Source organism: Cetorhinus maximus, chromosome 25 (assembly GCF_964194155.1).
Source record: "Cetorhinus maximus chromosome 25, sCetMax3.hap1.1, whole genome shotgun sequence".
Lineage (NCBI taxonomy): Eukaryota > Metazoa > Chordata > Chondrichthyes > Lamniformes > Cetorhinidae > Cetorhinus > Cetorhinus maximus.
In genome coordinates, this window is record NC_135903.1 from 34,656,634 (window position 1) to 34,682,860 (window position 26,227).

The 26,227-nt window shown below is 45.3% G+C and overlaps 1 protein-coding gene across 8 annotated transcripts in view; it reads left to right on the forward strand.

Moving 5' to 3' along the window:
* The first annotated feature begins 1,862 nt into the window (after nucleotides 1-1,862).
* tmem98 (transmembrane protein 98) overlaps nucleotides 1,863-26,227 on the forward strand; it is a 73,475-nt gene continuing 49,110 nt past the window's right edge. For 3 of the 8 annotated variants that reach the window (XR_013573415.1, XM_078529786.1, XM_078529783.1), the window contains exons 1-2: nucleotides 4,943-5,029; nucleotides 13,206-13,284. The gene's annotated coding sequence lies outside the window, so the exon portion shown is untranslated. Of the gene's footprint in view, nucleotides 2,008-4,935; nucleotides 5,030-13,205; nucleotides 13,285-26,227 lie in introns of those variants that run through there. The other 5 variants (XM_078529787.1, XM_078529784.1, XM_078529785.1 and 2 more) reach the window with 4 other exon arrangements.

Here is a 26,227-nt window from a genome sequence, read left to right on the forward strand (position 1 = left end):
GTTCTTGGAGGCTCTGACAAATGACCCCTGAGTGTGGGTAATTCAGGGGGCGGGGCTTCCTGACGAGGGTCCTGATCGAGAATGTTGCATCTGAAAAACTCTCTGTAATAAAGTCGATCTTTTTCTTGTTGAAACCTGTCCGGACGTCAAGTCATTACACGAGGGATCTCTGGAGAAAGGTAAATGAAGGAGGGATCGGGGTAACAAGGAAGCGGTTGCCAGCGAGGGTGAAGAGTGATGGGAGGAAAGGACAAGGAGTGGCTCTGGACTGGCCCCATCCTTTCCTATGTCAAGTCCCTCAGTCGGACACCTTTGAATGAGGGACTCACCCCTACCCCACCCATCACCACTAGGCCGCAGGCAAACCTGACAGGGCTTGCTTGTTGGTCTCCCTTCATGGCGAGTCCCCCGCCCGCTGTTGGTTGTGTAAGAGGTGGCAAGATTATGTCCTTCACAGGGCATTAGTTACCTACATAAGGGCCTCAATTGGTAGCCAGGCGGGAAGGCTGACCTTGGGCCTTTCTGCTTAATCAGGGAGGCAGGAGGGGGTTGGGTCCCTACCTCCGAACACACCTCTGGGGGAGGCATTTAATTCTGCCTGTGGAAACACCTGAGTCCCCACATGATATAGAGCAAAGTATTGGAGAGCTTCTGACATTTGTCAAACTTCATCTCCAACAGGAGGCAGTGCCTCCAGCAGAAGGAGGGGGGAGCATGGTAAGTTAAAGGTGGTGATCTGAGTTACTATAAAAGGCCTTGAATGGGGTATTTGGAGTCAGTGAGAAGCAGAGTTGGAACACGTGTCCTATAATCAAACTTGGCTGTAATCACCTTCAACAGGGCATAGATCGGCTAGCAGGACGGGTAGTCAAGTAACAGATGGAATTTAATACAGAGAAGTGTGAGGTGATGCATTTTGGCAGAAGGAAGAGGGAGAGGCCATATAGACTAAATGGCACAGTCCTAAAGCGTGTGCAGGAACAGATGGTTGCTGTGAATGAGGGATTTTAACAAGGTTAGGTTGGAGAAACTGGCTTATTCTCCTTGAAGCAAATGGAGTTGAGGATTGACGTGTACAAGATGGTGACAGGTTTAGATGAGATAGACAAAGAAAAGCTGCTCCCACTAGCCGCAGGCATAAGATCCAAATGAAACAGGTTTAAGGTTTTCGGCAAGAAATACAGGAGGGATGAAAGGAAGAACTTTCTGTGTAGTGAGTAGTAATGACCTGGAACTCGCTGACCACAAAGTGGAGATGACCAATGATTTCAAAAGAAAACTGGATAGGCACTTGAGGATAATAAACTTGCAGGACTCAGGATAATGCGGGCTAACAGGGCTGTCTTGGTTGTTCTACAGGTTGCTGGTATGGACTAGATGGGCTGAAAGGCTCCCTATACTGTAATGACCCTCTGACTCCCTTTTATCTTGTTCTATGCATTTATCAAATGACCATAACAGGCTCTGACCAATAAAACAACAAATTAGTTCTGGACACACACCACTTATTCTCCCCTTACCCCATCCACCCCCACCTCCCTGCTCTCCCATGGTCACTTACTGCGATCTGCTCAGTAGATTTGTTTTAATAGGAATCACACAACTGGGATCTTTTGGCTGAGTGTGTGGAGTTAATGAGGAACATACTCTCAGCCTCGTACACACGGCTCAGTGAGAGTTTGTGGAGAGCAGTGAAAGTTTGCCTGTTGCATGAAAGTGCTGTCTTTATAGATGTGTCAGTGGGTGATGGGGGGATGGGAAGGAGGGGAAGGGGGTGTGCTGATGTATTTGGATTTCGTGGAGTTGCTCAGTCCTGTTGGGGGAGGAGTCGGCCCTTGCTGCATTGTGCACTGATCCTATTAAAGGCATTAGCAGCATTCCAGGCTACCTCATTCTCTTTGCTATCCCATTTTCCGCCTATGATCTTGTTACCTTCCCAGCTTTTTTAACAGCACCAAGTAAACTAACGTTCTCTGCCTGCCATGCCGCGTGCTCCAGACTTGCAGTGTAAGTACCTGTTCTGAAATCTGTATGTGAGTAGCTTATTGCCATCTTTCTGACTGAGGGGTGGCCCCTCTCTGTCTTGCCAGTGTCAAGACTGTTGCGGTGTTCCTGCTATGCAGGAATTCCTCGGGACTGAGGAGTGCTCAGCACCAGAATTGTAACCCAGGGCTCTGGCTTGACTCAGTTGGATTCTGTCAAATGTTGACAGGCCCTTGAAAACTTGCTTTTTCCCTCTTCAGAGGCCCAAAGGGTGGAACACTGTCTGAAGTGAGAGTTCTCCAGTCACAGAGTGGGAGAGTTACAGCTAACCCCCAACACCCCACCCCCCCCCGGTATTGAGTTGTGATGTGTCTGGGATGGTCTAAAGCTGCATAGTTCACAGACATTTCCGAAAGGTTTTGGACGGTCTGTGGTGTTTACGGGATAGCTTGAGGGGCTTTCTGCACTGACCAATCTCTGCAGATTCTGCTACTCCTCATGTTAAACTGGAACAACTCCCTTGCAATCTTAATAAGATGGTGGGCTTGAACCTGGACCCATTTTATTTGTTAGTTAAATTGCTTTGGAACTGGGTGAAGGTTCCGCATTCAACATCGAAATATTTCCAGCAAAACTGATTTTACTTTTTCCCCCTCTCTATACCCCATTCCCTCAATCCTCCTCCCAAAAGCCTTGATACTTGGCTGAGGTGCACAGTAGGGGATGGGGTTGTGATGCTCACAGGGTGTGGGGCGGGGGAGTGGGGGGGCGGGGTGAAGGGTAGCAGCCTTACTCTACCTCACCCAAGTGACCACCTCCCTTGTAAACCTGGACATTGTGTGTCAAGGAATCACAGCTTCCACCACCCGGCCACATCTTCCCCTTCCCACCCACCCCCATCCCACATTCCCATCAGGGGGGACTGGAATTACTGTAGAGTGAAGCAGGAAGAGTGGCTGATTTTCCCCCTCTCCTCCTGAACCTACGGGTTAGTGTTGCCAACCATCCGGGAATGAGCTAGAGTTCCCAGGAATTAAAGATTCACCTTCTGGAAACCGCTGAGAGCAGAATGCAGGAGAATGCGTAATGGGGATATTCCGGGTTTCCAGGCCTTCAGTGGTCTGAGGGGCAGGGCCTGCCGCTTGTGGGGATGGAGGAGGTCGAGGCCTGAGTGAGCAGGTTGAAAGACCCACCTCTGTTCCTAACAAATCCTTGGCCTGGTGCTTCTGATGCAATCAACAACTCATCAATGTACAGTTCTACCTTCTGACTACTTTATCTCCCCCCCACCTCGCCAACCTACCCCCTCACCCTCATCAATGAGGCTGGAAGCCTTGGATTTAACCTGCTTTCTCAGGTTTAACTGTGTCCAGCTGGGTTATCCAGGGAAATCCTGCACCAGCAGTGAGGTGACGACGACCTTGGGGTTAGGGTTGCCAGCTCTGATTAAATGTATTCCTGGAGGTTTCATCGCATGACTTGTCCCCACACTCCAACCATTAGTCGGCCAACACCTCCTTGTGACCCACTCCCTTCCTACGCCAGTTTGGAGAGCAAAAAGACTGACTGCCCAATTGGATGATGCTTGACCGTCTGCCAAACAGCCACTTATTCCGCATTTTCAATATTTTTATATCTGGTGAAGAGAAATGTTCAAAGAAAATGACAGAAAAACCCAATCTTTTTTAATGACCCTATGATTTTCTCCAGGGTTGCACACAGCAGTGCCCTAGAGAATGATCTTCAATTCCTGGAGACTCCAGGTCAATTCTGGAGGGTTGGCAACCCTACTTGGGGAGAGGGTAGATGCCTTCACAGCATTCCTTTGGGCCAGGAGGAGCAGGAATGTTTCCTCTCGGACCCCCAATCTCTCCCACCATCGAAACACCCCTCATACAAAAACACCCCCATCCCACTCCAGCATAATAAGAGACCCCCACTTTGAGATCGGAAGCCTCCATGCATCACTGGACCCCACTCCACCATAATGATAAGTAAAAATTTCTCCCAATGCCTAAACTAGCTGTGTCAGTTTAGTGACTTACCCTTACCACTCTCCTCATGAGATTCAGCTGGTTTTACACTTGGGAAAGCTCACTCAGAGCTTTGTTGTTTTTAAATTTGGAGTTTTTCATGTTTACTTTCACTCCAAAAAATGCTAGCTTCTCATCATTTGCTCCTTTCATACACATGAAAAAGCAGGAACCCTGCCCTTGGGCTCTGTTGACAAACAACTAGATAGGATGGCAAAGCAAGCTGGGATAAATTGCTCTCAGCGTCCATCCATCTCAGTGTTGATGCAATGAGGAGCCTCAGTGTGGTGCTTTTGATAGGACCCACATGGTGGCAATCGCAGGTATTAGCTTGTCTCCAATTCACTGGCACATCCAACACATCACACCCACATCCTTCCTCCCCCCTCCCCACCTCTACCATCGCTATCCTAGTTCCAGACTACAACATACATGGGGAAAGTGAGCTGTGACACACAACTTTCTAAATTATTCATAAGTTTTATTAGGGTTACTTAAAGTCTAGGTTGAACGCCCCGTGAGCCCTAGTGTGTAACCTTGTGCGCAGCGCTACTACTTCTAGATCAGTGACCCCAGCATTACTATAATAATGGACACCACTACACTAGTATATAACTTTATTATACTTTATATTGTTCCTTGCAACAAAATATCCTCAAGTATTTTACAAAGGGATGCTGGGCAGCAAGTGGGGAAAACACTTTACCATTACTGAATCACATCACATGGAGCAAATAATCATGTTCGACAACAATAAGTGGGTTTCCCAGTTTATTTCTAAATGACTAATCGAGGAAAGAGGCCAATATAATTGAAACACCCCATGAGCAGTTTGTACTGGGAACTGTCACCATTCTGTGTACTGTTGTGCTTCTTAGTTAGTGATTGGGTCAAATGTCAAACCAAGCCTGTGCTGTTTGCTTTCCAAATGATTGGAGCCTTTGCGGAAGTGATTGTTCAGCCCGAAGACTAGGCGAAGAATTACAGATGTTAAGAAGTGCTCTCCAAGTAAGGTAATACAGTAAAATAAATACAGGATATAATCAACAGGGTTTGCAACTCCTACAGGAATTGTTCTCTCGGATAGAGGCCTTGTGTGTGTGTGTGTGTGTGTTATGCTGTTCAGGGAAGTGCCGGCAGGCTGGCACTAAATGGACTGTATACAGCTTGGAATTCATTGCGGAGTGGGTAGTTACAGAATGGTTGTAAGCACCAGGGTAGCTGAGAGAAGCAGAGCAGGTGACACCTTTTCAACCAGAAGCATTTTAGTGGCCTGTCTTGCACTGATCTGGAGCTGACAAGCTGTTTCTGATCATACTTGAAGCAGTAAGTAATTGTTGAGAGAGAGCTGATTTTCAGCAAATCTGTGTGGCTGGCCTGTCTCCAAGCTGCTCGTTAGCTGTTACTTCAGAAATGTACTGCCTGTGCTTAAATGGAGCCACGCAGTCCAGGAAACTCCTGGTGTTGGTGCACAGCCTACGCTGAATTCGTTGATCTCAGTGACAGTGGAGAGGTTTAGTTGATGTTTCGATTCCTGACCTCCACGCAGTGGGATAGTGGTTATGCGTGTGGGTGTTGAATGAGAACAGAGTCAAGTTCAGTTGTGATGCTCTCCATGGTTGATTAACCCCCTGCATACTGTTATGGCTCACACATTAAGAGTCAACATGCGGGTGACGTATCTGAAGTTTGTTGGATATCATGGAATGTGAATCAGTGCGGTCAGGAGAATTAAAAAGAAAGTTTTGCATTTATTTTTCATGACCAGATGTCTCAAAGCACTTTACAGCTAATTAAGTTCTTTTTGAAGTGTAGTCATTGTTGTAATGTAGAAAAGGCAGCAGCCAATTTGTGCACAGCAAGTTCCCATAAACAGCAAGGTGATAATAACCAGATAATGTGGTTTTTGTGAAGTTTATTGAGGGATCAACATTGACCAGGACACAAGAGATAATTCCCCTGCCCTTCTTCAAATTATTCCCATGGGATTTTTCATATCCACCCCAGCAGACAGATGAGGCCTCAGTTTAACACCTCATTCAAAAGATGCCATTTCCAACAGCACAGCACTCCCTCAGCGCTGCACTGGAGCGTTAGCATTGATTTTTATACTCAAATCCTAGAGTGAAATTCGCACCCAAGACCTTATGACCCAGAAGTAAGAGTGCTACCAACTGAGCCACAGCTGACACAGCTCAGGTCAAAGGTGAATGGACAGAGCAAGTAACTGAGAGCTTTGAGAATATAATGTTATAATGTGTTCCCTAGGAAACTGATTTAAATCAGTGAAAAAATCCTGAGGTGATATTCTGTGTTATCTGATTGTGTTGAACTGAGCTCAGTTTGGGATAAACACATGTAGGTGTTGCTTCGCTGTATGAAATACTGAAACCCGCTACTTAGTTTGGTTGTGGGGGGAGGAGCAGGGGCACAGAGGGTGTGTGATGGGGAAGGTGTGCGGTGAGTTGTGATGAGGGGTGTGGTGGTGGTGGGAGGGAGGGAGGGAATAGATGCTCAGACAGTAGCGTGTCAATGAGGACGTTATAGTTGGGCCTTTGTATCGACCATAATGTATCACTTTATAATTTTCAACTCTGTAATTAGATCACCCTTCAAATATTCTAAACTGAAGAGAATAAAAACTAAGTTTTTAATCTTCGCTGTACCCCCTCCAAAACAGATATATCCTTTACGAGGTTTGGATCCTAAAACTGAACACTGTAATCCAAATGGGGTCTGAGCAAGGCCCTGTACACATGAAATATCCCTTCCTCGTTTTTGTATTCCTGAACCCCTTGTGATAAAGCTAAACATCCTTTTAGCCTTTTTGATCACTTATTGTAGCAGTGTACTAGCTTTGTGATTTTCGTACTTAGACTCTTCCACAGTTCCTTGTCTCTCACTGTTAAGGAAATATTTGGATCTACATTTCTCAGACCCAAAATGAAGTACCTCACACTTACCCACATTGAAATTCCTTTCAATGTCTCTGGAGCACAAAAATCTGGCCTGATAGTCCAGTGCATTACTGAGGGAGTGCCTTACTGTCTAAGGTGCCATCTTTCCGATGAGACGTTCAACTGTCGACCTGCCTGCCCTCTCAGATGGTCGAAACAAACCCATTAACTCGAAAATATATCGGCAAGTGAAATCAAAGAAAACGCAAAGATGTTTTATAAATGCATAAAGAGCAAGTGGGATACAGTTGTAGGGCCAGTTAGAGACCTGAGTTGTGTGTGGAGGCACAAGATGTAGACATGGTTCTTAATGAATACTTTGCACCTGTTCTCACAAAGTGTGAAGTGGACATTGTAGTTAATGACCAGGACTTTGGATGGGACAAACATAGCGAGGCAGGAAATATTAAGGCGTTTGGCAACCCGAATTAAATGCATCCCCAGCTGCTAAGAGAAGCAAGGGAAGAAGTAACGGAGGCTATGACCATCATTTTCCAATCCTCTCCAAAAGCAGCAACGCTCCTGGAGGACTGTTGATACTGTACCATTGTTTAAAAAGGGGAGCAAGGAATAGGCCAAAGGTGGAGAATCGTCCGGTCCTGTTGGCGTCAGATGTCATGGTGGCTGGGGTTGGAGGGGGAGGTGTGGATAATTCGGCATGGGAGGCAGGAATTGGTTTCATGCCGGTGTGAAAGCACAGTGGGAACATCAGATAGTGTCCGCCATGGCAGAACGTGAATCCCGGTGGAGGGCGGCGTGAACTCGCTTTGCATCCCGCTAATGGGATTTACCGTTATGCTGAAGGGAAAACACGCCGGTCCAGAGCACATCTGGACAAATGTGACATGCAGAAGTCGGGACTTACAGTTGGGGCCTTGCTCAGGCCACGGACACCCGAGGAGAAGATGATGATGCTGGAGCCCTACAGCTACCGAACCCTGGAGGAACATGTACATCACATGCTGGATGGATTCTTGTGGACATGCTCAGCTGCAAAGCAGCTTATGGAAGGTGGGAGTTCTCCATTTCTGCATCAGGCATGCTTCAGAGCATCACAGTCTTGGCCATGGGCTGCTACGGATGATCGGCGAGGTGGGGGGAGAGGAAGGTCCAGCTGCTGCTCTTCCTCCCTTTGGGGGCCTGGGGGCCTCCGGCCTGACTCCTTGAGGGAAAGGAGCACCTGGAGGGATGTTGATGTGCCCCGTTTCCCTCTCGCATTGCCACTGCAGGAACTGACCCATGGCTACCATGATCGAGTGCAGGTCTGCACGCATCTCCACATTCTGCTGGACAAGGGTTTCCATGGCGTCTGCCATCCTTCCAATGGAGACCTCCATACATGCATATGTGGACACCATTTCATCAGAGAGCAGGCAGACGCACTCCTCCAACTCACGTGCCACTCTTTTGAGGGCTTCCAACAGCTCTGTGATGCTCCCCTCCTTCTGCTGACTCTCCACAATGAGTTGGAAGGCTGAACCCAGAGGCTCGTCGTCTGAGTCGGACCTCATAGATGCCTCTTCCCCAGCAGTCCTCAGTGCTGGGGAGCTCGGCTGAACCTCCCTCCTCCTACTGCAGATATTTCAGTGCAGTGACCACCAGATTGTGAACCCAAGCCTGCTCTAGATCTAGGTCCCACCAAGGTGTGTGTCTCTGCACTGGTGGAGGGTGTGGGTAAGTGCTGTGATGGGTCTTCCAGGCTACTTAGTTCCAGCTCTTCAATGGAGGAGGTATCCTCTTGGCTGGAGGTGAGGATGTGGATGGAGCTGAGGGACTGACTGGCTGAGGGTGTCAGTTGCTTGGCAGAGCTCCCTGTGAAACAAAGTAGAGATAAATAGTGCATGGCAGCAGAGGCAAAGGCAGGGGAGAGAGCGCTCTCAGTTGCGTTGAGGGAGGGATGATGTGGTACAGGATCCTCATGTGGGTGTTCACCACCGACCTCACCGTCACTGCAGGAACAGTCCATGTCCTCACCAGTCAGCACGCTGACACACTCCTGAAAGTGAGGGGCCTAATGTGGGCCACTCCACCCCAAGTCTGGGACCTATCCCTCCAGTTGTGAGCCAGCTTCTGCATGAAAACAGGTGGAGAGAGTGTGAGCAGGACACATGGCACTGTGTGGAATGTCTGTGCGGTGAGTGGAGCCATGGACAGGATGAGGACATGAGCTCCAGAGGATATGAGCCTGATGGAGATGTGAGGGTGTTTGTGAGAGTTAGTGATGTTGTCCCTTGAGGTGAGAGATCCCTGTGGATGTGTGATGGGCTTATGAGTGTGAGAGGAGAGTGTTGAGAGTGATGAGGTGGTTGACTTACGCTGGTGGAATGGATGAGAGCATTCATCCTCTCCCTGCAATGGATGGCTGACCTCCTCTGTGCTCCGGTGCCACTGACTGCCACTGCCTCCTAGGCAGATTGGTGACTCTGGTGGACCTTCTGTGGCCAGAGGAGGGGTAGAAGACATTGCAGTCGTCTTCCACTGCATCCAGCAGGCACCCCAGAGAAGTGTCACTAAATTTGGGGGCCACCGTCTTCTTTGCTTTCAGGGCCATCTGTCACCTGGAGCAGTCCTGGTTTGTAGAGATGAAGTAGGCTGCGTTTTGGTGCACTTTAAATATGGCACCTGGAACAAGGAAGCGCTGAAGTCACAGTGTGACAGGCAAATCTGAACCCACCTGCCAGCAATTCAGAGTGTTTCATGTGAATACATTATTAATGAGATGGAACGTGCCAGGAATGGGATGATATGGTACAAAAACCCATCATTGCGACCGGTGGGTAAAACAACTTCTTTTACTCAAGCTACCACACTTAGTGCAAACCTGGGACAATTCCACCCCAAGTAACTGCAGGCCCTTCAGCCTAACTATGATGGGGGACAAACTATTGGACAAAATTCTGAGAGATGGTATAAATTGTCATTTGGAGGGGCCTGGGTTAATCAAGGTCAGTAAACGTTGATTTATAAGGGAACGTTGTGTCTGAGCAACATGATCGTATTTTTTGAGAAAACAACAAGGAGTTTTGATGAGGGTAGTACATTTGATGTGGTCTACATAGATTTTAGCAAGGCTTTTGACAAGGGCCCACTTAGTAGGCTGGTCAGTAAATTAAAAGCTTATGGGACCTAAGAGAAAGTGGCATGTTGGATCCAAAATTGGCAAAGCGTTAAGGCTGATAGGTGTTTATGTGACTGGAAGGCTGATTCCAGTGGGGTTCTGCAGTCCCTTGCTGATTGTGATATACAGCAATGAATTAGCCTGAAATTATTGGCTATCCCTGCAAATGAGGGTGATTATCATCCATGACTCTGAAGGTGGCTGATGAGGCTGATTCAGTCTCTGTAGACTTTATAGCACATAGACATCTCACATGATAATGGGTGTGAATTTGGGTCATAGTGTATCTTTATCAGCACTTTTGTTTCTCCGCTTCATTTGGTCATCATTGTTACTCAAGATGCTGGGATCCTTCCCACAGACCCTGCTGCCATCTGGTTCAGTCCAGGGCAATGGTCTCCCAGGAGTTGGTGCCAATATTGCATTCTTCAAGTTGGCTTTCAGCACATCCGTGAAGCGGTTCTTCTGTCTTTCTGTGGTGCGTCTGCCCTGATTGAGCTGGGAGAAGATGACCTGCTTTGAGAGCCTGGTATCTGATATCTGAACGATATGACCAACCCAACGAAGCTGATGGCGATTGCTCATAGCCACGGTGCTTGTGGTTCCTGCTTGTGAGTGGACACTGATGTTGGTGTGTCTGTCCTCCCACTTAATATGTAAGATCTTCCACAGGCAGCGTTAATGGTATGACTCCAGTGCCTTGAGGTGCCTCCTGTATGTTGTCTATGTTCCAGCCCCATACAGTAAGGAAGGGATCACGACTGCATGGTAGGCCATGAGCTTAGATGTTAAAATCTTCAAACCCACGTTTCCTCAGGGGGCCAAAGGCTGCACGAGCAGATTTCAGGCAATGCTGGATTTCTTCAATGTCAACCCTCTGTGAAAGGTAACTTACAAGGTACTGGACACGTTCCATATTTTCCAGGCACTCATTGTGAGTCCTGATCAAAGTGGCTGGGGTGTGTGCATTTGGAGCTTGCTGGTCTTCTGAATGTTGAGTGTAAGTCCCATCTTCTTGTATGCCTCAGTAAATATGTTGATGATTCTCTGGAGATCTGTTTCTGACACAGCTCTCACTGCAGCATCCTCAGTGTATTGGAGCTCAGTGACTAATGAATAAGCTGCACTCCATCAGGGAGCTGGTCTCTAGTCAGATGGAGCATGGCAGCAAGGAAGATCAAAAAAGGGAGTTGGGCCGATGACACAACCTTGTTTAACTCATGTCTTAACCTGAAAAGGGGCTGTACTGGATCCATTTCTGCAGGTCCCTTGCATTTTGTGATATAAAGCAACATTTTAGACTTAAATGTAAGAGGTTTGATTAAGAAGCCTGCAGATGATTCAAAAATTGGCATTTGGTTAATAGTAAGGAAGAAAGCTGGAGACTGCAGGAAGATGTCAATGAACTGATTAGATGGGCCGAAAAGTGGAAAATGGAATTCCACCCGGAGATTGATGAGGGAATGCATTTCAGGAGGACAAACAAGGCAAAGGAATACACAGTAAATGGTAGAATTCTGAAAACTGTAGAAGAATGAGGACCTTTGAGTGTATGGCTGCAGATCACTGAAAATAGCAGGACAGGTAGATAAGATGGTCAAGGAGGAACACGGAATATTTTCCTTCATTGACTGAGGTCAAGAATATAAGAGCAGGGAGATTTTTTTGTAGATTCATTCATATGATGGTGTCGCTGGCAAGGCCAGCATTTGTTCAGAAGGTGGTGGTGAGCTGTCTTCTTGAACTGCTACAGTCCATGTGGTGTAGGTTCACCCATAGTGCTGTTAGGGAGGGAGTTCCAGGATTTTGATCCAGTGACAGAGAAGGGATAACAACAAGTCAGGTTGATGTGTGATTTGGTGGGGAACCTGCAGGTGGTGGTGTTCCCATGTGTCTGCTGCCCTTGTTCTTCTAGATGGTAGAGGCCACGGGTTTGGAAGATGCTGTCAAAGGAGCATTGGTGAGTTGCTGCAGTGCATCTTGTAGATGGTGCACACTGTTAGTGGAGGGAGTGAATATTTAAAGGTGGTGGTTGAGGTGCCAATCAAGTGGGCTGCTTTGCCTGGATGGGCAAGCTTCTTAAGCATCATTAGGGACACGCCTATCCAGGCAAGTGGAGAGTATGCCATCACACTCCTGACATGTGTCTTGTAATTGGTAGATGGGCTTTGGGGAGTCAGGAGATGAGTTACTCACCACAAAATTCCTAATGTGTGACCTGCTCTTGTAGCCACTGTATTTATATGACTGGTCCAGTTCAGTTTCTTCTCCATGATAACCCCAAGGATGTTGATAGAGGGGGACTCAGTGATGCTAATGTACTGAACGTTGTGCAATCATCAGCAAACATCCCTATTTTAACCTTATGATAGAGGGGAGGTCATTGATGAAGCAGCTGAAGATGGTTGGAACTAGGAGGGCACTATCCTGAGGAACCCCTGCAGCAATGTCCTGGGACTGAGATGATTGGCCTCCCAACAACCAGAATCATAGTTGCTCAATAGGATCGAACTTGAGGATTGCTGAAGAAAGAGATGTGCTGTCGAAATATTTCATCTTGCATCTGTCCCGGTGAGTACAAGAATGCAAAATTTTAAAAGGAGCAGGAATTTACACTGCTTTATATTCTATGTTCCTTTTGCCTGCAGAGGATAGATACCTGTGTATGATTATATGCTGCTTAGGAAGAATAAGTGAGCCACATTGCTCACATGAGTCCACAATTAGACAGCACTTGCTGAACAATCCCAAGTGTACTAAGAATTACACCAACAACCGTTTTAAGATTATCAGTCAGGCTCACCATTTGGCTTACTTACGCTTGCTAAAGCTACATATATTCATGCACTGGGACCTGTGTTCTGCAGGCAAAAGGAACTTGTCCAGTCATTTCACCATTTTTTGAATTAAACAAAAGCATTGGGGGACAATAGTTCCCTGTTGTATTCTCCATGGCAAGACCTCAACCAATCAGTATCCTTTTCTCAAGCAGTATAAATTCTTGCTCTTTGAAATTTGGCATTCTTGCATCTGTCCTGATGAGTGCAAGATGAAAAGCTTCAATAGCATGTCTCTTTTTTCAGCAATAACCAACAACCATGTTCTTTGTCCTAGGTATGACTCCAACCGGTAGAGTTTTCCCCGATTTCCATTGACTTCAATTTTGCAAGGGCTTCTTGATGCAAGAAGTGAGGTGAGAGTGACTGCCCTGGACATCAAGGCAGTATTTGACTGCCACACTCTTTTGTCCATATTTGCACCAAGGCTGTAATGAGACCAGGAGCCGAATAGCCCTAGTGGAACCTAAACTGAGCCTCAGCGAGCAGCTTATTGCTGTATAAATGCTGCTTGATAGCGCTATCAATGACACTTATCATCACTTTGCTGATGATCGAGAGTAGACTGATGGGGTGGTAATTGGCCAGGTTGGATTTGTTCTGCTTTTTGTGGAGAACAAGTACCACATTGTCAGGCAAATGCCAATGTTGTAGCTGTACTGCAGCAGCTTGGCTAAGGATGTGGTTAGTTCCGGAGCACAAGTCTTCAGCACTACTGCTCACGCCCAAAGTCTTTGCAGTATCCAGCCATCTCAATATCACATTGAATGAATTGAATTGACTGAAGACTATGCTACAATTATAAAACATAGTTAGATCGCAGTTAGAGTATCACACGTTACAGATAGAATATGATCACACAAGGAGATTCATAAGTGTGTTGTCAGGAATGGAAGATCTTAGCTGTTAGGAAAGATTGGACAAGCTGGGAATGTTTTCTTTGAAAGGGGGTCAGGGTGGGGGGTGCAGTGTTAAGGGGAGATTTAACTGAGGTGAATTTATGAGGAGCCAAAGTATAGTGGATAGTGTCATGCCCAGTATAGGCATGAAGATATTACAAGTTTTAAAGCTATATTTTAAAAAGTGAACTCAACAGCTGTTAAGATGGCTGCAACATGCCATTTGATTTTTGGCATTTGAACTGGAGACAGTAGAGCCTGCGGCCAATACCAGATTAAATATGGATCTCAGCGAAGGAACCTCACGGTCCCTTGTGAGATTCACACATGTCATTATTTAAAGATGGACCAAAACCTACAGAAAATGGGGTTTGCAGACAACTCATCTCCACGGCCTGAATGTCGCACTCGTCAGGGACCCACGATTGGCAGGCCCGGGAGCGGACAGGAACCTCTCCCCTGACCACGATTGGCCCCCGACCGCAATTTCACGCTCACTGGCCATTTAACAGCCAGCCAGCATGAAACACGCCCTGAGAAAGGCTCAGCACTGCCGTTGGGGGCAGGAAGAGGGTGGGTGATGGTAAACACTTTCACTGAGCTTCCTGAAGGTAGACAGCTGCCTCAGGGAGCTGCAGACCTCCAAATAATAAAAGAAAGCACAAAAATGCTGCAGTAAGTGTCCGTGCAGCACAATCAAGCAGCTGAAAGCATACCTCATTTAACAAAAAGAAACAGTCCCCTGATATTTATTTTTATTCTAAATCCTAATGGAGATTTCATCCCGCCCTTGGATGGGGTTTAATCAAAAATGTAAAGCCCGCCGAGCCAATTGGCCCTTCCGCCAACCATAAGGCCATGAATGAGCTTAATTATTAGCAGACGCCCTTCGGATTTTTGCGCACACCCACTGAGTGAAATATCACGCGAGTGCGCAATGACGTTGGGGCGTTCGTCCAACATCATCTCGCGTGATTTTACACCCATTTGGGTCGGGCGCGCACACCTGCCCACAGGACATAAAATCCTGGCTCATTTTTCACCAGCGACATTGAAACTCAATGGGTATTAGACGAATATGAAATAGATCCCATTGATCTTTCATTCTACCACTCATCTAAAACAAAGACCTTGGCTGTCCCAAACTCTCAAAAGTGTGAAGAGCCACAATACAAGATGTCTATTGCCTAACACACCACCTTGTTTGGAAAAGGATTTCAGACTTATAACAGGTCACTTGGGTGAGACAGCCAAGGATTCTTGTCAATATTTATTCCTCAATCACCATCACGAAACATATTGTCTGGTCAAAATCACATTGCTGTTTGAGAGAGCTTGCTGTGCACAAATTGGCTGCCTTATTTCCTACATCATTACAATGAATAGACTTCAAAAGTACTTTGTTGGCTGTGAAGCATTTTGGGATATCATGAAAGGCACTTAATAAATGCATTTTTTTTTCCTTTGAAGCTTCCCGTTCCCATGAATGAAATTCTCTGTTCCTTTTTAATTTAATGCCATTTGCAAACTTGGATAGACAACTCTCTATTCCTTTATCTGAGTCATTGATGTATGTAATGGTGGATATCTGAGGCCCCAGTACAGATTCCCTGTGTTATGAATGTCTATAGCTCAGCAGCTCTCTGGTGAGTTGGCAACATTTACAACAGCAGAGAAGCCAGTGTGCAGGTCACCAGTCTGCTGTCTGTGCTGGGGAATATGTGAGGGAGGGACCTGGGGCAGAGTGCATAAGATAAATCATGAAAGATAAAGCTTTGAACAAGAATTAGTCTGTGCAGCCAAGGGTACATAGTTGTGCAAAAAGATTTGTCACTTTAGGTAAATGTATCTGATGAAGGAGGTTGAAACACAATTGAAAATGTACTGTTTATAAAACAGTGAGGTAGTTCCATGATGGTTAAGCTTTCTACACCTTCCTGATGTGTGACCAGAATGTGAGGTACAGTTACCATGACTTTATAAAATTGTCCTTTTAATATTCACACATGCATCATGGGGTAGCTTAAGCAAGACTTCAGCATGAGTCAGTGATATAAGAGGTTGGGATGGGGCAGGTGGAGGGGGTCTTATGAGATGCGAGATCTGATAAAAAGTCGAGTTAGACTGGAACAAATTAATGAGGACACAGTTGAAGAATAAGTTGTCTACCATTTAAGATGGAGATGAGGGTTGCTAGTAGTGGAATTCTCTTCCCCAGAGAACAGTGGAGGACTGGTTCATTGAGTTTATTCAAGGCTGAGTTGGACAGTTTCTTGATAGACAAGGGATTTTAGGGTTATGAGGGCGGATGGCAAAGTAGAGTTTGACCAACAGGCAGGGCAGGCTTGAAGGGCTGAATGGCCTACTCCTGCTCCTAAATCCTATGTCATGAGATATTCCAAAGATATGTAAGACATGGATAAATGTTTGTGAATTGCCATGTGTTTTTATTTATTTGCTATTGGGATGTGGGCGACATACATGAATGGCCCAGTTCCCTGCCAATGCCCAGAGGCATTAAGAATCACCATATCGTGATGGGAAATCAAGATCAAGGGAACGTAATCTTCTAAGTAAAGCAAGGCCATTCAGGAGTGAAACCAGGAAGTGCTTTTTCAAAGGGTAGTAAAAAATCTGGAATTTTCTTCCCCTGGAAGGCTGTGGGTACCTGGGGACAATTGGAGCTTTCAAGATAGAGATTGATAGATTTTTGTTGGTTAAGGGTGGACAAATGGAATTGAGGTGCAGATCAGTCATGATCTAATTGAATGTGGACTAATTCGACTGGCTGAATGGCCTCATCCTGTTTCTAGGGCTGGATTTTACAGAACGTGAGTGGTTGGCTCGCTCCAGCCATCTCAGCTTGCCAAATCAAGTCAGATGGCCAATCAGTGGCTCTCTGGCAGGAAGGGGGCCAATTAGAATGGAAAGGGGGGGCTCCGTGTCCAATCAGGGATCTAGGCCAGGACATCATGCAGGAGAGGGGTTATGATGTTAACAAGAAATCAGTCACAGCTACAAATTTAAAGACTCCCCAGCTCTCTCAACCTCAATTATTTTATTATGGCAGATTCCAAAAAGTAAAAAAAAGATTTAAAAAATATACAGGTACTGCCACCTTCACCAGCAGAATCTGCTGCTACACTCATTCATTGTCCTGGTGGTAGGACTTTCCTTCCGCCATTGTGCTGTCTTGTCATAGCTGCCATAAAACACTCCCAAACTTTTTTAAGTCCAATGCTTTATAGCTTGTTAATTAATCATTTCAAAATGTTGGCTGAGCTCCCGATTTCCATGCCCGCTTTACTTCTGTAGTTTTGGAGACTGGCGTGATGATGTCTTATTGCCAATGTGATGTAACAACAGCCTGCTGCCAGTCCACAAATTACCACATTTAATTTCACATTAATATGGATTTAAACTCATGACTTTGATGTAGCTGGTCCAGAAGTGTCAGCACTGTGTTACCATACTGCACATGGTTGAATTAAAAAAAAAGTCTTCTTTCTCACCTTCTTCTACTGCTGAAGGCAATACTCTTTCTGGTGTTTCACTTCAATAGACACTGGCAGTCCCTCTCCTACCTCAAACATATTGACATTTCTCATCAGTGAGCCAGGGCTGAGAGTGTTAGGTGGATATTCATCCATGATAGGCAGCAGAAGCTGAGCCCAATACTGTCCTCAGCCAGTGTCTAGGCACCTGGCACATTTCCTGGATGAGCTGCTGATTAACAATCAGGAACACAAACCATAGCTTTCTCTAGCCCAGTGGTATTGAGGACAGTTATCGCTAAGATTAACTAATTGAACACAGGCCAGATTGATCCTCAAACCTTCCTGGCCAGCCTTCCATTCAACAGTGTGATATAGAAAATAGGAGCAGGAGTAGGTTATTCAGCCCTTCGAGCCTCCTCTGCCATTCACTTTGATCAGGGCTGATCCCCTATCTTAAGTCCATACTCCCGCTCTCTCCCCATACCTCTTGATGCCTAGAAGTCTATCTATTTCCTTCAGTGACTTGGCCTCCATAGCCTTCTATGGTAGAGAATTCCACTGGTTCACCACCCTCCGAGTGAAGAAGTTTCTCCTCATCTCAGTCCTAAATGACCTACCCCGTATCCCGAGATTGTGACCCCTTGTTCTAGACACCCTAGCCAGAGGAAACATCATCCCTGCATCCAGTCTGTCCAGTCCTGTCAGAGTTTTATACGATTCAATGAGATCCCCTCTCATTCGTCTAAACTCTAGTGAATATAGGCCTAGACGACCCAATATCTCCTCATACGCCGACCTTGCCGTCCCAGGAATCAGTCAGGTGAACCTTCGCTATACTCCCTCTATGGCAAGTATATCCTTTCTTAGGTAAGGAGACCAAAACTGCACACACTACTCCACGTGTGGTCTCACCAACACCCTGGACAGATGCAGTAAGACATCTTTGCTCCTGTATTCAAATCCTCTTGCATTGAAGGCCAACATACCATTTGCCTTCTTAACTGCTTGCTGCACTTAGAACCATAGGAAAGTTACAGCACAGAAGGAGGTCATTCGGTCTATCTTGTCCATGCCAACCCAACGACACCCAGGTGCCCTTTCTAATCCCACGTTCCTGCACCTGGGCCATAGCCCTGCAGCTTACAGCACTCAAGGTGCAGATCCAGGTACTTTTTAAAAGAGTTTAAAGTTTCTGCCTCTACCACCAACTTGGGCAGCGAATTCCAGACACCCACTACCCTCTGCGTAAAAAGTTCTTCCTCATGTCCCCCCTACACCTTCTGCCACTTATCCTGAATCTATGTCCCCGGTTCTAGAATTCTCCATCAAGGGAAACAATTTTATCCTGTCCACTCTATCTATTCCCCTCATAATTTTGCACACCTCAATCAAGTCACCTCTCAGCCTTCTTTGTTCTAAGGAAAATAACCAATCTATCCAATATCTCCTCATAGCTACACTTTTCTAACCCTGGCAACATTCTTGTAAACCTCCTCTGCACTCTCTCCAGAGCTATTACGTCCTTCCTGTAATGTGGTGACCAGAACTACACACAATACTCCAGTTATGGCCTCACCAGTGTTTTATACAATTCCAACATTATATCCTTACTTTTATATTCTATACCTCTGCCAGTGAAGGAAAGCATTCCATATGCCTTCTTTACAACCTTGTCTACTTGAACTGCTGTCTTCAGTGACCTGTGTACTTGTACGGCAAAATCTCTCACTTCATCTACCCCTCAGTATATTTCCATTTATTGTGTAATCCCTATAACTGTTTGACCTCCCTTAATGTATGACCTCACACTTCTCTATGTTAAAATCCATCTGCCACTTTACCGCCCACTCCACCAACCCATCTAGATCGTTGGAGATTATGGCTATCCTCTACACTATCCACTGCTCAGCCAATCTTTGTGTCATCTGCAAATTTCCCAATCATGCCCCCCACGTTCATGTCCAAATCATTAATATATAACACAAAGAGCAAGAGTCCCAACACAGCCCTGTGGAACACTACTTGAGACAACTTTCCATTCGCAAGGGCATCCATCGACCATTACCCTTTGTTTCCTGTTACAAAGCCAACCTTTTATCCAGTTTGCCACATTACCCTGAATCCCATGGGCTTTTACTTTCCTGACCATGCTTGCTTTCAGTGACTGGTGTACAAGGACACCCAGGTCCCTTTGTACATTAACATTTCCCAGTCTCTCTCTATTTAAATACTCTGCCATTCTGCTTTTCCTGCCGAAGTGGATAATTTCACTCTTATCCACATTATACTGCATCTGCCATGTATTTGCCCACTCACTCAACCTGTCTAAATCCTTTTGAAACCTCTTAACATCCTTCTCACCACTCACATTCCCACCTAGTTTTGTGTCATCAGCAAATTTGGAAATCTTACATTTGGTTCCCTCATCCAAATCATTGACATATATTGTGAATAGCTGGGGCCCAAGAACTGATCCTTGAGATACCCCATGAATCACCGCATGCCACTCCGAAAAAGACCCATTTATTCCTACTTTTTATTTCCTGTCTCTTAACCAATTCTCAATCCATGCCAATATATTGCCCCAATACCATGTGCTTTAATTTTGCACACTAACCTTTTATGTGGGACTTTATCAAAAGCTTTCTGAAAATTCAAATACACCACATCCACTGATTCTCCTTTATCTATTCTGCTACTTATGTCCTCCAAAAACTCCAGTAGGTTTGTCAAACATGATTTCCCTTCCATAAATTCATGTTGACTTTGTCTAATCCCATTGATATTTTCTAAGTGTCCTGTTATCACATGCTTTATAATAGACTCTAACATTTTCCCTACTACTGATGTCAGGCTAACTGGTCTGGAATTTCTTGTTTTTTCCCCTCCCTCCTTTTTTAAATAAATAAATAGTGAGGTTACATTTGCCACCCTCTAACCTGCCAGGACTGTTCCAGAGTCTATAGAATTTTGGAATATGACAACCAACGCATCCACTATTTCCATAGCCACCTGCTTTAGTACCCTGGGATGTAGATTATCAGGCCCTGGGGATTTATTGGCTTTCAGTCCCATTAATTTCTCCTGCACTTTTTTTTAGTAAAACTAATTTCCTTCAATTCCTCCTTCTCACTAGACCCTTGGTTCCCTAGCATTTCTGGAAAGTTATTTGTGTCTTCCTCTGAAGACAGAACTAAGGTGGTTGTTTAATTGCTCTGCCATTTCCTTGTTCTCACATTTTGGACTGTAAGGACTTCTACTTGTCTTCACTAATCTTTTTCTATTTACATACTTTTAGAAGATTTACAGTCTGCTTTTATGTTCCTTGCAAGTTTACTCTCACGCTCTATTTTTCCCCTCTTAATCAATCTCTTGATCCTCCTTCGCTGAATTCGAAACTGTTCCTAATCCTCAGGCTTGCAACTTTTTGAGCAACTTTATATGACTCCACTTTCGATCTAATGCTATCCTTAATTTCTTTTGTTAGCCATGGCTGGGCAGTTTTTGCTGTTGTGTTTTAGTGCCAGAAAGGAATGTATAACTGTTGCAATGCATACATTCATTCCTTAAATATTAACCATTGCCTATCCACCATTCTGCCTTTTAATGAAGTTCCCCAACCTATTGTGGCCAACTCACCCCTCATACCTTCATAGTTTCCTTCGTTTAGATTTAGGACCCTAGTTTCGGATTGGACTACTTCACTTTCCATCCTAATGAAGAATTGTACCATATTATGGTCACTGTTCCCTAAAGGACCCTGCACAACATTACTAATTAACCCCTTCTTATTGTAAAATACCAAGTCTAGGATAGCCTGTTATACCTAGTTAGCTCAACATGCTGCTCTAAAAAACCATCTCGTACACATTCCAGGAATTCATCTGCCACAGTATTATTGCTTTGCCCAGGCTATATGTAGATTACAGTCACCCATGATTACTGTAGCACCCTTGTTACATGCATCTTTAATTTCCTATTTTCCGCTCTTCTTGCCTCTTAGCTCTATCCAGACTAATTCTACATCTAGATTTTCTGATCCAATATCTTTTCTCTCTATTGCACTGATTTCATCCTTAACTAACAACACCACCTCAGCTCCTTTTCCTTTTGCCTGTCCTTCCTAAATATCGTGTACTCTTAGATATTCAGTTCCTAGCCTTAGTCACCCTGCAGCCATGTCTCCGTAATCGCAATCATTTCGTACCTGTTTACATCTATTTGCACGGTTAATTCATCAACCTTATTGTGAATGCTCCGTGCATTCAGATGCAGTGCCTTTAGACTTGTTTTAACAATTTTTACACTTTTTTTTGTACTATGGCCCTATTTGCTGCTAGCCCCCATTTCCCCTCCCACCTTTGCTTTCTATTTTTCTGTCTTTCATTTCTATCTTTGTTTCCCTCTCCTGTGTCTCCTCACTCAGATTCCCATCCCCCTGCCACTCTAGTTTAAAGCCTTCCCCTGGTACTAGCGAATGCCCTTGCGAGGATATTGGTTTCAGTCCTGCAACCCGTCCAGGTTCCATCTGCCCCAGATCCAGCCCCAATGCCTCAAGAATCTAAATCCCTCCCACCTGCACCATCTCTCCAGCCACACATCCATCTGATCTATTCTCCTATTCCTGATCTCGCTAGCACGTGGCAGTGGGAGTAATCTTGAGATTACCAGAATCACGGAATTGTTACAATGAAGGAGGAGGCCATTCGGCCCATTGTGTCTGCACCGGCTCTCTGAGCATTTTAACTTGGCGCCAATCTCCTGCTTTCCCTCGTAACTCTGCATTTTGTTTCTATTTAAATAATCATCCAATGCCCTCTTGAATGCGCCAATTGAACCTGCCTCCACCACACTTCCAGGCAGTGCATTCCAAACCCTAACTACTTGCTGTGTGAAAAAGTTTTTTCTTGCTTCGCATTTGCTTCTTTTGCAAAACACTTTAAAACTGTGCCCTCTGGTTCTGAATTCGTTTACGAGCAGGAACAGCTTCTCCCTGTCTACCCTGTCCAGACCCCTCACAATTTTGAAAACTTCTATCAAGTCCCTTCTTAGCCGCCTTCTCTCCAAGGAAAACAGTCCAAACTTCTCCAATCTTACCTCATAACTGAAGTGTCTCATCCCTGGAAGCATTCTGGTAAACCTCTTCTGCACACTCTCCAATGCGTTCACATCCTTCCTATAGTGCAGCACCCAGAACTGTACACAATACTTCAGTGGAGGTCTAACCAGTGTTTTGTATAAATTCATCATAACCTCCCTGCCCCCATTAATGAAGCCTAGAATACTGTATGCTTTAGAAACAGCTCTCTCTCCCTTTGAGGTCCTGCTTTTTGATTTATTTTCTAGCTCCCTATATTCTGCTTTCAGGGACCTCATCCCTCTTTTTACCTATGTTGTTGGTACCGATATGGACTACGACCTCTGACTATTCACCCTCCCCCTTCAGAATGTCCTGCAGCCACTCAGTGACTTCCTTGACCCTGGCACTAGGGAGGCAACATACAATCTTGGTGTCACATCTGCGGCCACAGCAACATCTATCTGTTCTCCTTATGATAGGATCCCCTGTCACTATTGCTCTCCCACTCTTCCCCTTCCCCCCCTGCCACCCCCCTGCAGCTGAGCCACTCATGGTGCCATGGACTTGGTTCTTCATGCATTCCCCCGAGAATGCATCTCCCCCAGCAGTATCCAAACAGGAAAGTCTGTTGGCGAGGGAGATGGACACAGGGGGCTTCTGCATTACCTGCCTAGTGCTATTACTCCATCTGGCGGCCACCCATTCCCTTTCTGCCTGTGCACTCTTTACCTGCGGTGTAACTACCTCACTGTACATGCTATCCACAAAGATCTCAGCCTTGCGGGTGCTCCACAGTGACTCCAGCTGCAGCTCCAACTCTGAAACGCATGTTTTGAGTAGCTGCAGCTGGAGGTATTTTCTGAACACGTGGTCACCCTGGACACTGGATGTGTCCCTGACTTCCCACATTGCAAAGGAGGAGCATTCCACATGGTCAAGCTGCACTGCCATGACCTACCGCTAAATTGCTTCCTTTAGTTTAAGGAATATTAAGGACAGTAGAAGTACTCATCAGGTCTTACTTACCAAGACCACCGCTCCTATTTAAGGCTGAGAACTTTAGAATTTAAACTGTAGATTTCAGTTAAATGCTAACTACAAACAAAATTATATTTTTACAAAAAGATTTTTAAAAAATTAAGACTTCTCACTCACCATCCACCAGCATCCAGTCCCATACTTACCAACCAATCAACTTACGGGACTCCTGTGATGTCACCTTTAGATTTCATCTGTAAACTCCCGGCTCTCTCTCTCCTTGGAGAGAGAGAGCCGGCAAGGTGGAAAATACATGGTTAAAGGCATCAGCAGCAGATGAGTTGAGGCAGGATGGAAGCAGGCCGTGTTTGGAGGTGGAAATAGACAGTCTTTGTAACAGAGAAAATTAGGTCAGAAGCTCAGCCAGGGCCAGGGAGAGAAATCATGGGCCCTGATGCTTCTCCTCATTCCGGGCCCCTTATTCCCCACACGCCCTCCCATGCCCTCACCCATTTAACCCTCCTCCTTAATCATGCATGATACTTTCCCCTTGCAAGATTCACCAATCAATTCACCAATTACAGAAAAGTACTAGTAAGATGGTGACTCCCAGTGTTGGCATCTGGTTACAAATATCGTCTGACATATATTCAACATGGGTCATTAATATTAAGAGCAGCAACAATATAATGCAGTGTTAGTTTGTGTGTGTCCTTTGAGTGATCCCACTGCAACTATTGAACAAAGCAGAGAGTACAAATTTTACTTTATCAGCATCATAGAATATTATTAATTTGACAGGAAAATATCCTATTTGTTACTTATAACACTGTGCAGATGATAATAATGATTTTGGTGACTGACTCAGCACTCATTAACATGCTCTGCACATTGCACAATATGAACACGGTGATGGTAAATTCATATTTGGGGGAAAGATTCAAGAATTGCAACCTAGATAAACTGCACAAGATTTTTTCCATTCTGTGGAAGAATTATAAGACTTTCCCCTAGCTGGGTGCATGATATTATTCAATATAATTATTTCATTGAAGAGGTGTAATTGGATTCTATTTTATCAGTAATTTCACAGGGTAGAAAGAGCAAGTGACTCCTGAGCAACAAAGTGAAATTATTGAACAACATAGGCCTTCACCTACGTTGTGAGTGAGAAGCATTGGAGTCCTCGGGTGTCTCTGTGCGGCATAACTTTTAAGAGGCCGGAAGACAAAGACTCAATGGTTCACAATTGTATCTATGTTTTCCTGATCAGCAAGTCTGAAGACTCTGCTGATTGCTGCTTCTCACTACAATATATTTTCAATATCTATTACGCAACACAACTTTATTGCAATATTTCAACGCTTCAAAAATCTCATAAAATCACCAAGATAGAGTGGGGCAATAGGTAAATAGACAACAGGACAAGATTGAAGTCAATGGACAAGACTCTTGAGAATTATGTGCAGGATAAAACAGGTTATTATTTCAGTATGAGCCCATTACACACTCCTGACCTGGCAATTTCACCCACAAAACCTGCTCACAGTAAACTTCCATTAGTAACTAAATAAACGGAACTCCAGCCATGAGTCCACACTTTGCAGGATAATTATGGATGACAAAGGCCATCTAACCCAGCTCATCTCATCCATCCAGACTGACATTTGCATTAGGAGCAGGAGTAAGCCATTTGGCACCTTGAGCCTGCTCCACCATTTCATAATATTGCACCCATTATACCAGTGTCTACAACTCAAATCACTTTACAGCCAATGAAATACTTTTGAGACATCATGAAAAGTGCTGTATAAATGTAGGTTTTGCCTTTCCTTCATTACATCTGCATGCAGTAGGCAGAGTGTTTGTAGCAATAGTGAAATTGGAGGCCCAATGCTGATTTTTCGAAGAATCATAGAGCAATCAACTGATATTATGAAAGTGGCTACAATGAAATCATTACATTTACATAACAGTTCAACCCTATAGCTAATACAGGCTTACTATTCTGACTTTTCTGGAGACAACCCACAATATACCATAAATCACATCTGCTCCTTATACTCTAATGACACTATCCCCAGAACTTGCCAATCAGACATCTACTAACAGTTTAGGAAAAATGTACAGTAGATTGAATTGCTGATCTGAATTTTACAGAGAAGAATGGCACAATGTTCAAAAACTCAGTACTGCCTTAATTCAAGAACTGGATTGTTTCCCCTTTCCCCAGAAACTGTAATACAAATTGTGTTGTACGCTGCGAATTTACGGCCTAAAATGGAAAAATGTAATTAATAAATATGAATCTCCAACAGCAAAATACGAGTGACACACCCCACCCCAAGCCACGTCATCTCCCAGTCCACACCACCCCTGCCGCCCACCCTTCCAAAAGCCCCTGACCTCCCCCCAGTACTTCCCAACCTCCCCTCATAACACCCCCAATCTCCCCCCACCCCTTTAACACCCCACAACCTACACCCCCGCTCCCAGAGCCACCAACATACCACTCCACACCTCCAACACTCCCAACCTGCCCCAACTCCTCCAGCACTCCCGAAACTACTCCCACCCCTCCAAGAGCCCCCAACCTACCCTCCACCCCTCCAACACCCCCCAAACTACCCCCACTTCTCCAACAGGCCCCATTCTACCCCCACCCCTCCAAAGCAAACGGAACCTCCCCTGACCATCTCTCCCCAACCCCAGCATCCACTTGGCTCTAAAATAGAGATTTACTTCTCACTTAAGGATCCTGCAGAGGTCCCAATGCAATGAATCCATGGAAATTGCCTGGGAAGTACAAACTTCTGATGGGCAATTCCCTTGCTTCCTGGGACAG